Source organism: Meleagris gallopavo, chromosome 1 (genome assembly GCF_000146605.3).
Source record: "Meleagris gallopavo isolate NT-WF06-2002-E0010 breed Aviagen turkey brand Nicholas breeding stock chromosome 1, Turkey_5.1, whole genome shotgun sequence".
In the NCBI taxonomy this organism is placed as follows: domain Eukaryota; kingdom Metazoa; phylum Chordata; class Aves; order Galliformes; family Phasianidae; genus Meleagris; species Meleagris gallopavo.
In genome coordinates, this window is record NC_015011.2 from 70,299,540 (window position 1) to 70,313,991 (window position 14,452).

At 38.1% G+C, this 14,452-nt stretch overlaps 1 protein-coding gene across 1 annotated transcript in view; it reads left to right on the top strand.

Moving 5' to 3' along the window:
* LOC104912557 (ataxin-10-like) overlaps positions 1-14,452 on the top strand; it is a 42,517-nt gene that overhangs the window by 14,240 nt on the left and 13,825 nt on the right. The gene's annotated exons all lie outside the window — the stretch shown is intronic.

Sequence of the window (14,452 nt, forward strand, 5' to 3'; positions counted from 1 at the left end):
TTTCCCTCGATCATTTAATATCTGGTAGCATGTGGAGAAGGGGGCCTCCTTTAAGAAATGTTGGTGAAAGCCAACATTTAGATAAGTGCTGGGGCTTGCTGAACAGTGATCCTAAACAACTGTTTAATGATTTGTAGCCCTTCCATGCAGAATCAAGACTGATCTGTATCAGTGAGTTGCACATAGTTGTAAATGTGCTGTTTTCTTACTACTCCCTTCTCCTTTGGAGAGCAAAGTTTCTAATCAAGCAGAGAAAATCTGAGACCACGTGATCTTCCAATAAACAAATAGTAAAAAATTGAATAAGTTATTAACAGTCTAGTAAAAAAAAAAATGTGAATCTGCAGAATATAAGATTAGTGGAATTTTCTTAGTACCCTCTCCACATCCTTTTTCCCAGATAGCCTCTACAACATCTTTTTTTTTTTTTTGCTGTGGGTACAAAGACCAAGAACGCTTGCCAGAGGAGCAGATGAAGCTGCTGGATGAACTTTAACTGAACTTGAAGCAGACCTAGATCTCCTAAGAGCTGAGAAGTAGTTCAGTATGTTAGGGATTGCAGCAGACGTAGGAAATATCCTTGTCAGAAGCCCAAATAGAAAATCTGCACGTGATAGTGTGTGTCTTGGTTTGGTTTTGGGATTTTTTCCACCTTTTTCCTTTGGAAAATCTTAAAAGCTTTCCAACAAATTTAGGAGACCTGTGAAAAGTTACATTCAACCTTGTTAGGATGATAGACCTTCCTCTTCAGATTCCACAGTGGAAATTGGATGTAGGATTCATCTTTGAACTCTGAGGAAAAAAGAGTTTTGTTTTTCCTTGATAAATTTCAGTGGGGGCCTGCCTGTTTAAAGCTGATGTTCATTAGTCTGATCCTTTCATTGACTACTTTTTTTCTTTTACATTTTGGACAGAAGGTGCTTTAATCTTGTTTGTAAATAGATCTCATCAAGCCTTTCACCGCTTCAAAATATTGCAGATGCTGAAGAATGTGCCCTGAATTCCAACATAATTGCTGAAAAGTATTTATCCACCAGTACACTTTGTTGTGCTCTTGGATGAAAAAGCACTGAATGCCTGATAAGTGCTCTGTGAGGGACAATTTGTTGTGCAGGTTCTCTGAATGAGCTGATTGTACTTTAAAGCAGACCTGAGTTCAACTGTGTCAGCTACTGAGAGGTACTGCACTGTGTGTGCCTGAGGGAGGTGCTCCAAGCTTTACACTGATGTTCCTTAGCTCCAGGCTGCTGGTGATACTTGAGCAAGCTTTAAACCTAGAAGCAGAACTGTTATTGTTATGCTGTCCTGATGCATCAAAGTTCTTGTGGGTTTACACCAACCAGGGAAAGCTACATAAAAATGACATAATAGGAGAGTATTAACAACAAATGTCAGTGTCATGGGTACTTTGGGCGAGTTCGATTAGAGTCAGTGTCCAGATGTGCAAGCTGCTGTACAGAGGTCTAGACTGTTTACTCATCATAATGCATGTCCAGAAGTGGTGGCAAAATTGTAATGGATAATAAACTTGGATCCTTGAATAGGAATTTGAGTTTGCATCCAGTTTTCTGAAAAGTACTCAGATATAGTTAAGCTGTTACAGATAGCGTATTCAAAACAGCACTTGAAATATTCCTGTAAAGACGGTGTTGAAACATGACTGTATGTAGGATTTTCATACTGCATTGATCATAGTAATATGAGCATTTTCTGGTAGACTGTTTAGCAACATGACTATAAAGTGTCTGACACTTGTTCACACTGCTTCTCCTGAAGGAAGATTTGGGGGGAAATAAAGCATGTCTTATCTTGAATCACAGAACAGCCTGGGTTGAAAAGGACCACAATGATCACCTAGTTTCAACCTCCCTGCTATGTGCAGGGTCATCAACCATCAGATCAGGCTGCCCAGAGCCACATCAGCCTGGCCTTGAATGCCTCCAGAAATGGGGCATCCACAACCTCCTTGGGCAACCTGTTCCAGTGTGTCACCATCCTCTAATTGAAGAACTTCCTCCTAATATCTAACTTAAACCTCCCCTGTCTCAGTTTAAAACCACCCCTCTCCTCCCCCCCCTTGTCCTATCAATGTAATAAGTGATAATAATGTAATTAAAAATAAAAAAAAAGATTTGCCCCTCTTGTTTACATGCTCCTGTCAAGTATTGGAAGGCCACAATGAGATCTCCCTGGGGCCTTCTTTTTTCCAAGCTAAATGAGCCCAGTAAGATCTTAGTTTAAATGATTTCAAAGTACCCCCAAGTGCCATATGCTAAGGGGAACTGTGAAGAAATGTTTCTTACTATGAGGAGAAGAGGGGAAGGCCTGCAGTGTTCAGGTAAAGAACCTGCGTGTGTGGGGGGGGGGGAGGGTTGTTTGATTTTTTGTTGTTTTTCCCCTCTACCTCAGCATTCATTATTTTTAGGGTTCATCTTCAGTCAGCGTTCTTTCAGTGTTCCAACTGATTTGGACGTGATCTTCTATCATCATGTATTTTCTTTTAATTAATGAAAAGCAAAAAACAATTTCTCTTCACTCACTGCTGCCTTTTGGGTTGGTTGCGATCTTTAATACTTTAGTTATCTTCGCAAAACTTCCTGAAAATGAATTAATATCGGGGATTTCTACTTCTTTAAGAAAGGCAAGGAGAGATAAACTTTTCAGTTCTGTCCTCTCTTGCGGTGCAAGTAAGCCTGAAATGTTTTTTTCATCTGACCTTTTCCTCAATCTGCATTCAGCTACTTGTAATTTGGAACTGCTTTGGAAAGCAGAGTCTGATAGATTTTGAGGGTGGAAGGCCACGTTCTCAAACCTGGCGATGGATACTGAATTGATTTTCCTTTCTAAATTTTTAAATAGGCATTCCTTTAACTTCTCTTAGATTTTTATCCATTTTTTTATTCACATATTTAGTTATTTATTTTGTTCCCCTAAACAAGGCAATGGCTGCAGCAGCACTGCAGGGATGGAACTGGGGGCGGCTGCTGCTCAGGGGTTGCAAGGAGTCAGTCAGCAGGGGGCAAGACCTCGCGTTGCTGGTGGCCATGGTGGTCCTATTCTGTTTCCAATTCTCTCCTTCATCCCGCTGGGGGGGAGCGAGTGAACGGCTGTGTGGTACTGAGCTGCTGCAGGGTTAAACCACAACAGTATTTTAACAGGGAAAAGAACTGGAGTGGTCAAATATGGAGCCTAAATATTCTTTACCAAATGCTAGTATTGTTTCTGTTTTATTTCCTGCTTTAAAAATTTGCATTCTGCTTTTCACCGCTTTTTTGTAGTTCTTTAAACACATTGCACTGAATGATTTCATTTCCTGTTTGCATTTTATATTGTGTATGAAAAATAAATATTTTTAAAACATGCCTGGAAAGTGTGATAGAGCAGTAAACTTTTACTGGACAGTGCATTTGGGAAACCGTTGTTAAATTTTATTGCCTATAAGCCGAGACCATTTTTTTTCTTGTTGTTTGAACAGCAACACTGACTTGGTTGTATGGATTTGATTGTAAGGTAACTGCAGCTGGAGAAGATGCAACTTCCTTGTTATATCCTGGAGATTATATAACACAGTGGCTACTAAATTTAAACCAACTGGCTTGTCCTTTTAAAGTTAATCCTTCCTCTCTTCCCACATCAGTTCTATCTATATTTATCTGTAGAGGAGGAAGCAAACCATATATGTGTGCTGTTTCTTGGGTTGTGGGGTTTTTTTGGTCCTTCTTCTTTTCTTTGAGTAAATATTATGAATTAATATATTTCAAATCTGTTGTGCAAGTCAGATGTATGCTGATTTACATGGAATGAGAGTAAATCCTTCTAAAGCTTGAGCCATTTTACTTGTCATGCAGTGTCAAAAATACTGTCTCTTATCACACTGAGTACATATACGTGCTAGCTTTTCTTTCAAGGGAGAGGAAGCGGGAAAGAGAAATTCCTGAATGGATTCACCGTCCATGAGGTTAATTCCCAACAAGCACCGTGAAGGAAGCATACTTTAGTTACTCAGAGGAAAAGAGAATTTAAGCATCTTCATCTTCATTTTTATTTATTTATTTATTTTATTTGAGGTTTCCTTTTGCTTAGTCTTAGCAGAACTAAATAAACCAGGCACTAACTTAGACTTTTTTAGTCATATAAATAAGGGACAGCCCTGATCTCAAGAGTTGCCAGTTTCCATGTGTGATTTTTGCTTTATCTGTCTAGGCTTTTTGTGTAGGGGATTGGTGCCAGTACTTTGCTGCCACTGTTAAAGTAAAAACTATAATTACATTGTCAAAATAATATTTATAGTATTTTCAGGGAATAATTGCGGGAGTGTGACGAATATATTATACTCATCAAACTTTTATGTAAACATAAGCATGAGTTTTTTATTTGAGTTATTGGTGTTGTTTTTGGCCTTTGTGTGTTTCCAATTGGTAAAAATAATATTGGGATGTTCATGGTCTTTGTGAATTTGCAGAGTATGTGCCCTAACAATCAGTTGATATGCTGTCTGGTAGACGTAAACTGCTATTTGCACTTGTGTTGGGATTTTAGTCTCATGTTTCCATAGCTTTTAAAAATCCAGTGTTTTTAGAATTTTGTGATCCCCTAATTATTATAGCACATAGCATTTTACTACTACACCAAAGAGGAAAGTTTTAAGTAATTGCTTTGTTCTCTTGGTATCATTTGTTGGTTGGTTTTTTTTTTTTTGTTTCTTAAGCTTCTGTGAGTCTGAGTGCCTTTGAAAGATGGCTGTGAATGTCTCCCAGAAACATCTATGCTAGCAAGCAAGTACAGGGTTGCTCCTATGCTAGTTAATGGTATAGGGAGGATGTAAGTGTTCTTGCTGTTGGCTGATGGTAAGTTACCAAGGAAACAAAAAACCAAAACTCAAAAATCCTCAGTCATTCTATATCATAGTTCTAACTTTAGAGCTGCTCTCTGTGCTGTGTTTTTTGGTGAATATTTTCATAGCTTCATAGTGAAGTGTCTGTCTTTGGAACATCTGCAAAGAAGATGATGTTTCTGCAAGCTTCACTCTTCATATGTCACCCTGATATCACCTTTGCTGGATGAGAAAGGTCTCTGTTCTCTTCATGATTTGGTCCAAAATCTTTAAAGGCAGTGGAGGGACTCTGACTTCGGCGAGCTTTGGTTCAAGTCTTTGTTCATTGACTTTTTTTTAATGAACTACAAAATGGGGAGCCAGTTTTTACACCTCTTTCAGCTGTCCGCAGAAGGGAAAGAACCAAACCTGGACAAGTCAAAATTGTGATAAGTTTGCAAATGCTACATTCTCTCTTGTTCCTGTTCTATGCAGTACTCCCCCCATCTGCAGTTCTTTAGTTCCTGGTGCTGAGTGGCTGGGCTTTTATACCTTAAATTTTGTGCATAGCAGAGAGGCACCTTTGTAGTGCTGCTGCTCTCCTTGAGGAGCTGTATTTGTCATTACTGTGCGTGGCAAGTACAATCAACTGTACTTATGTAAGGCAGCAGAAACTGTCATTTTGGGTGAATATAGCATTGTCATTGTTTTCAGCCTGATACATCTGTGTTCATGCATATAGCTTGCCCGTGACTTCTATAATATTAATATGGAAACTTTGCATGTGTCTTAATTTCTTTCTCTTATTTCGTAACATCTGGAGCGGAATGAGGTTTGAGGTGAGCAAGTTCAAATCCAGGTAATAACAACAAGTTTAGGACAAGGGATGCTATTTAAGTGCATCATTTTCTCAAGGTTAAAAAAGGAAGAGGGGCAGAATGGAGCTTTGAACATGAAAATAGAAGCTTGAGGAGGGCCTGAATCATCATTTCTTGACCTATGATACCACGGTAGTTGTTGGATCCTGTTTCTGAATACAGTAAACTCCAACTTGCTGTACTTGTCCTTTGATAGTCCTGTGGAATATTGTTACACTCTCCTCACTCCCCTCATACTTAACCAAAAGAAAACCAAAAAGACCTCCCAACTCCAAAAAGAAACCCCAGCCATCCAAACTATTCCAAGTTCTGATCTAGATTTCCTCTCTTTTTTTCTTTTTTCCTTCCCCGTCTTGGACTTGATTCCCTGCTTGATTCCCTTTGCTTCTGTCGTGACTGACTGGTTTAAGCAGTGCTAAGCTAAATTGTTTTATTTACTGTGGACTGTAATCCAGGTCCTGGCTAGAAAAGTTCACCTTTCTGATACAGTTGAATTAGATGGAATTGAAACCAGACCTTGTAACAGTGACAGAAACATTAGTGCCTTCCAACAGTGTGGTATTCATTGTACTGATGATCAAAACTGTCCATTCTATGTTGTTTGTGGAAATTCTTTTTAATTGGTATACTGATAGACTGAGACAGTGGCTGTTTCAGATTCTCTATGGATCATTCTTCTTCTTCTAAGACCAATCTGAGCTGATATCCTTAAATTGCAACAGTAAGGAGATTAATGGGCTATCTTGTAGAGTTGCTGATACTGCTTTTAGGCAGTGTTTATAACTGATTCTTTGCTTGGTTGCTTCTTTTTTTGTGTTTGTTTTTTTTTTTCTTTTTCTTTATTTCTCGCTCCTTCAATTTGGAGGCTTTCTGGTGCAGCCTGCCAAGATGTTGCTGATTTATGACACATGCATAGTGGTTTTATTATGTGGAATGATATCCACTTGAAGCGCAAAGGAAATGGGAGTTTGCTGATGTCTATTTAATTAGAATGGTTTCTGGTTACTTTACTGTTCATTTCAAGTCTCAACCAATGTCTGTGTTTCTGTGGACCTTTAAACACAGTGTTCTGTAAGCCATTTCCTTCCTTCCTTCCTCTTTACTATCCCCCACCCTACTAGCAAGCATGTCAGCAAGATTCATGAGGAGGCAGAGCAGAAGTAGATGTGAGTCAAAACCTATAGAAATATCTGTAGATGTAATGTGATGACCATAGGTTGACTGTAAAGGTAAAGGTGTGTAAAAAGAAATAGTTTTGATGTTGTGGATGGAAAATGTTTTTGCTGTCTCCTTCTTTTGTTGGAAGGGCTGTGGTTTTCACTCTGCTCTGATGCTGTATCAGCAGCTGTATGGGCAGCTCTGGCATGAGCAGTACCATTGTAATCCTGATGGTCTGACCTCACAACTGCTGCTTGATGCTTGTGTTAGTAGCTGCCCTCTGCATCAAAGGCAGAAGGAGGAACTAGTCTTTATCTCATAATTTACTGCTGTGCATTGGAACAGGAAAGAAGGGTGTGCCAATTGTTTACTGTCCGTATAGATCCTGAGGTTATTTGCAGTTATGGCCTAGTGCAGGCCACATGCTTCTTTTCTGTCTTGTGGCTGTAATGAAGGAGAAGCAGAAGAGATAAAGGATACATTTGTGCTATTAAAGGATATGGCCAGATTTATGTAGTTTTTGGAGGCTGGGACTTCAAGATGGTGCAATCAAGATAGGGGGAACAGGATAAACAAGCCTTTTAGTGCAGACAGCTTCCTAGAGGCAGAGCATCTGAAACATAGCGTAAAGAGAAGTTTTCACTTGTACTAAGAGGAAACGCCCTTTTTTAAGAGTCTTCCACAGACATCCAAGAGTGCTGTAGTTCATCCTGCTGGGAAAGTGAAGATGAAGGGAGGATGGAAGGGAGATAGAAAAGGTTCCATGGAAGAAAGAACAATGTGAGACACCTGCATCTGTTTGGGTAAACTGTTTCTGGTTTGAATCAAAATCCAAGCAGTAAAAAGTACGTAAAAGTTAGCCTTTGGGGCATCCTACCCGACCTTTTGATTGTCAGTATCATGTCACAGCTTCCATTCTGAAGTTATTTAGCGTGGCTCTGAGGGGACACAGAGGGCATCTGTCTATAACTGTGGCTTTCGAGACTTAAGCTATAAGATTCCTTTTCATTCTGCTGCATCCTTTTTGTTAACAGCTTTGGGTTGGCAGAGAAATTTTGCATGACCGTCCTTTTCTTGTCAGTGAGAATTCTAGGGAATATGGCCAGTGCGGAAAGGAAAGTGACAACATTTGTGCCAGATTATATCAAGTTCTTTCCCTTTATTCCATTCTGCATACTTAATAATGTGTGATATGGAAGGAAACATAACAAGGAGATAAGAGAAAGCAAGCAAGCTTTAAACGTATATAACAATGGCAGTGCCCCAAAACGTGGGTGCCAAAGCTGTTGCTGTATATTAAAGTGGATATGGAATTAAATATACTGAATGTAAGTTTATTTGTTGATCTCTTCCTGTTATAAAAGTTACATGACAACCATGACAACCCAGATATAAATTGTCCAAGGGAGAAAAATTCTGATAACCTTTTCACAGATTTACGGAAAAAGGTCATTTAACTTTTCTAAAGAAACACAAAGCACTTGAATGGAAATTTTGGCTTTAACATCTGCAGCATGCCATCAAAAATAACACTTATGGTAACAGTAAATAATTGAAGAAGATTACTTGTAATCTTGGTTAGTATTTTAGATGTTAATCATTTCCTACTTTTTAGACCTGTGCAAGGTATCATGTAGTAGTAGTGTGTCATATGATTAGATACCATGAATAACGCACAGTGGGTGGCCAGTCCTTTTTGTTGGTTGTTGGTTTTTGGGGTGTTTTTTTGTTTGTTTCCTGGTGTGGTTTAAGTCCGGGTTCAGACTCCCCAGCACTTCAAACTTGCTGATTTTGCTGGAGCAAGCTCTTTAAAGAGACATTAGATTAAGGTTCAACTTTTTGGGCTGACTCAAAAAAAAAAAAAAGAATTTTGCATCCTGATGCGTGTAAGCTTATTAAAGCAGTTTGGCAGTCTGCGAGCACTTACGCACTTTACATAGGAGAGTAATCTTAAGCATGTTTTTTTTTGCTGCTTCAGGATATATATATATATATATATAACAGGATTCACATTTACAATGCCTTTAGACTTTAATAGGTAATTTGCTACAGAAATGAACATATCTGTGATTTTTTCTTCCTAAAATTAAAAAACAACGCAATTAAAACACTAGAAGATAAAGCTCCATTACTGTATTTAATAAGATTTTGCAAGTTCTGTATGAGCATTCTGTTTGAAACTGATTTCATGTCAGACAACACACTGTCAAACTGATTCTTTTCCTAGTAAATGGACAAAAACAATTTTTGAAATCTACTATTATGAGGTCTTGTTACAAGTTACTTTATATTAGAAACTCATTTGGTTGTCTACTGATTCACCCCATCTCCATTCTAGTTCACTTATAACTTTACATCTTGCATAACTTTTTTTTTTTTCCTGTTTTTGAGGCAAGTTCTCTTTTGTAGGAAAAATAAAGTGTTAAGATGTTGCCTAGACCCTTATCTCCCAAAACCAGAATGGTTGTCCAGTCACTGCACGTAATGATGTTCTGTTACTATTAGAGTTGGCATTTCTGAAGGGAAAGAAAATAAAGAATTGCTTTCTTTTGGGGATGAAGGAGATGAAGACTGGGAACAGAAACTTACTAAACACAACATTCTTGGTATTCCACAGATGGTAAAAACGGGTTATTAGTCTGCATTGCAGCAAGTGCAGTGTGATCAATGCCAAAATATAATCAGTAGCTAGATGTTCATTTTATTTACAGAAATAAAATGCTAAGCACTATTTTAATAACTGTAAATGACAGAGCCCATGTATGTATTGTACATTCAATTTGAGTAGTCTAGACAGACTGCTCTCCAAGGAAAATACGTTTTCATCAGTATTTGTGGTATGATTCATGGTGGTGAAGAGGCAAATAGCTCTTTTTATGACTGAAAGTTGCTTTAATTTGCAGCCACAAAGAAAGAAGTCCATGACCGGATGATAGTGGTGGAAACTAAGGGTTTATAGTAATAGAGGTTTACACCTTATGCTGAGCTGAGGGTTTTATTTTTCCAGGGCTGGCATCATCAAAAAGCATCTTGCACTTGTTTGCAAACAACCAGAAGAGGTCTATGTGAAGTTTTCGGTTCACAATTCAGATTTGCAAAGCTCACAGTGACAGGCTGTTTAAAAGGTGTACTGGCTGTCAGCAGGCAGAGGATTTGGCATAAATACTTGTAAATCTTTGTGTATGCACCCTGTGTAGAGGAGGTGCACCAACTCTGTCTTCCATGCCTAGTTAGTTGTCAGCAAAACATTAGAGAGACATGCAAGTATGCTAGTTATGTTTGCAGTTTTGCTGTTGATGTTGTATTTCTTTACACATGTTGGGATTGGATTTATTTTGTATCTTTAAGCAGTGCCTGCTTATGTTTGGACTAAACATTATGTAGATGGCCTTTCTGATAAGAGAGAAAAACAAAAGGCTAAGTAACATATTTATAGTTGTCTGTTCTGCCTCCCTCAAATAAAAATAATGGAAATCTCTTCTCATGATTGTTGTAAGCTGGAACTTCAGTAACTTCTCTTTCAAAATACTACTACATGGAACAGAACAAAGCAGTGTACTGCTTTTTCAAAATGTGGCGTTTTAAATCTTTGTCCTAATAACTTGAAGTATTTAATTTTTTCATTTGATACAGTCTGATTCTGCAAATGGCACTGAAATGACTTCTTTTGGACTGTAAGGAGCAATAGAGAGTCAGGCCTGTGAAATATTCGTGTCTATTTCATTCTGTCTCAGCAGCACTGCAGTATAATTAAGTGAAAACTGTGTGTTAGAGCTTGGTTCCTTTTGGTTATGATCATGAATGATTGAAGGGACCGTATCGAACTGTGTTCTTGAAGATACTGATGTTCTAGAGTGCATTTAAACAACTGTCTTGGAAGGGCATAAAATAATAGCAGTTGCCTCATTTTTGCATGGGTAGTACTGAATGATTCAAAAAGATCTGTTTACATGTAGTCAAACAAGCTAAAATTCATTAGGAAAAATGTTCATTCTACATATTTTATACCAAGATTATTTTTGGAGGTTCTAGGGACTGTTGGAACTTCAATGGGCTCAAAGCTTCTTCAGTTCTAGGGTTGATCTGTGTATCAGAAGTTACATCTTAGTACGTATAATTTCACAGTGGTTGACCATCAGTTAAAAATAGTCTGGTTGACCACACATAGTGTAACTTTTTTTTTTAATTAAAATTTAGCTATCCCTATACCCACAAAAGCATTTGTTAAGGTCAGCACTGATGGACATCAACAGCTGAGGGGACAGAGTTAAGGTGTAAATAAATCTCTTCTATGGAAAGGACATAGTGTTTCATAATTGTTATGGATAGTGTTTCACAAATAATAGCTAGTGCAGCTAAAACTAGTAGTTGGCAATCATTCTAGCTTCATAAAGATCCTAAGTTTTCATAGAAAAAGGAAGTAGTTTCTCTCCCTTTTTCAGACAATGTGTTACTGAATGGATAGCAGAGTTCTTTCAGCTGTGTAATGGAGTTGGACTCAATAATCCGTTTCTAGATTTTTTTGTTGCTTTTCCTCCAAGTGCAATGTGTTTTTGAAGAGGAGAAATCAGTATCTGTGTCTTAGCGATTTGTAAGGACTACTGGAGGATGTGTTGCAGCAATGAAGTCTGATATATGTAAAACAAACAAGAGGAACCTGGAAGTTACATGCTAAGAGGCTTCCATTGTCTGTTTTTTGCTTGTTTCTTTAACTCGTCAGTACCCCTGGGTCTTGCTATCAATTTACAGATTAGGTTTTTTTTGTTGTTGTTGTTAATCTGTGCTTTAAAAAACAAAAACAAAAAAACTTAAATACCAATGTCTAGATTTTCAAATTTGCTTAAATCAAAATTCAGTGTTACTTGGTATTGGTCATATGCTAGTACATTTAATGTGGAATCTTTTTTGGATATAAATGCCATTTCTCTGATATGTGTTGCAGTAAGACAACCAAGTACACCTCAGAGGTGTGTGGGTGTCCTAGTAGGTTTTTTGTGTTTGTATTTTTAATATATAACTATGCAGACAGTACTGCAGTGTGATGCAGTGTGTGTGCTGTGTATACCATGGTTCACACGTATTCGTCATTTGCTTTCCTTTGTGACTACTGAACGTTGTACATAAATACACTCCAGTACACAAAGTGTATTTGGTACGTGCCATTCACCTGACATCTCACTGAGTACTCTGTAATGAATTATATTTTTAATATTATTATATTTTTGAGGGGTAGGAAAATAAAAAATTGAAAAATATTGCAGGAGTTGCATTGTAACTGCGGCAGAGCATATGAATTGAGTTGACACATTCTGAGCAAAGATTTATACACTGATTTGTGTAATCTTTATTCCTGAAGTAGATCACTTGCCTCAGGTACTTGTAGAATTACACCTTCCCTTTAAATTGCTTGAGATTTTTCACGAGATTACTTTTGTGAAGAAACCTTGCAATATTGAGATATGCTTAATGTGAGTAGATACTACTGCTTTTGTCTCATAGATTAACTGCTTGCTCATATATTGATTTGCTCCTTCAAAGTAAATGAAAATATTAGCCTCTGTGGGTTAAAAAGCACTTACAGATTAAACTGTTTCCTTTTCCATGGCGTGTCGACAGAACCATGATCTTCCCTGGATCCTTCTCATTTGTTTGGGGAATCAAGATGAAAGGAAGACTTTGATTGATTACTTTCACAAATACTAAGACTCTAATGTGTGATTAATAGATAATTTCTGGATATTTATTATCATATTACAAACATATGCTTTTTATAGTTGTTACTGTAAGAATGTCAATGTTTAAAGGATCTTTAACTTCTTTTTCCCTAGCTTGGTATTTTTTGACAGCCTAGTCTCCGAAGAGCTAAGTGTAATTGCTGCATTAAAAAGGTCAAGCAAATCTTAGTTAAAAAGTAGACTAAAACTAATTTGAGAGGTCTTTTCATAGTAGAATAGGTAAGGAGTACACATAGAGAAATAAAATCCTATTAGGATTTACTACCTTTTTAGTTTTTTTCTAGCAGAGAAACATTTCCATAAGATGTCTGCTAGAAGAGTAGTGTGCCCATGATAGCTGTCCTGCAGAAAAATTCGAGTCAGCAGGATGGGAATCAGATGAATGGAAGAAATGGCAGCACAGTGATGGGCAGAGGGGGTAAAAAGAAAATAAAAAGGTGCAAATAGACCTTGCAGTGCAAGTAGACAAGTAGATGTGCAAGTAGAAAGAAAACAGACAGTAAAAACAAAGCCTAAAGAAGAAGATGATTCAAAATGCATTATGGAAGAAACATACATATTTTGGACTTAAATAAGATGCTTAGGAAAAAAGTTAATATTCTTTAAAACCAAGTTGCCTCATTTTTGACTCGCTTTCTTTTAGTTCCCAAGAGGACATATGCCCAAACCTTGGTAGGAAATGTGACTGCCAGCTGCACAACACCTTTTAAAGAGATCTTATGTTTTCTGAACCTGACAATATTTGTCACATCTATCTATAACAGACTACTATTTGTACTATCTGTTAAACTGCTTCTTAATATTTGAGATTCCTCATCAACCTGTAAAAAATGATCAAGCTATTGAAAACTGTCAGTAACATCACAGGTGTTTAATTTTGTGAGCTTTGTGGGTTCATGCTTTTGATTTTTGTTAATTTACATCTTTATATTTTTCATAGAATGGCTGAGATTGGAAGGGACATTAAAGATCATCTAGTTCTAACTTTTCTTCTATGGGCAGGGTTGCCACTCACTAGATTAAACTGCCCAGGTCTCCATCCAGCCTGATCTTGAACACCTCTAGAGATGATGAATCTACAACTTCTTGTTCCAGTGCCTCACCACTCTCTGAGTAAAGAATTTCTTCTTAACATCTAACCTAGTTTTTCCCTCTGTTAGTCTAAAGCCATTCCCCTTTGTTTTATCACTATCAGACTGTATAAAAAGTTGGTCTCTCTCCTTCATGTACTGGAAAGGAGGGGTTCTTTGATATTAACTTCATCAACATCTATGATTCATCCGACAGGCTGGAAAAGGGGGGGCCAGCAGGAAGAGGGAGGTGATTGTCCCCATATATTCAGCTCTTATGAGGTACTGTGTCCAGGCCTGGGGCCTGGGGCCTACTGCACAAGAAAGATGAGGAACTCTTGGAGCGGGTGCAGAGGAGGGCTACTAAGATGATCAGAGGCTGGAGCACCTCTCCTATGAGGAAAGGTTGAGGGAACTGGGCTTGTTTAGCTTGGAGAAGAGAAGGCTCCAGGGAGACCTCATTGTGGCCTTCCAATACTTGAAGGAAGCATGTAAACAGGAGGGAAATAAAAACCCACGAGGGTGGATGAGTGATAGGACAAGGGGGAATGGTTTTAAACTGAGACAGGGGAGGTTTCAGTTTAAAACCATTCCCCCTTGTTCTATCACAGTTAGATATTAGGAGGAAGTTTTTCACTCAGAGGGTGGTGACACACTGGAACAGGTTGCCCAAGGAGGTTGTGGATGCCCCATCCCTGGAGGCATTCAAGGCCAAGCTGGATGTGGCTCTGGGCAGCCTGGTCTAGTGGCTGGTGACCCTACAAATAGCAGGGGGGTTGAAACTACATGATCTTTGAG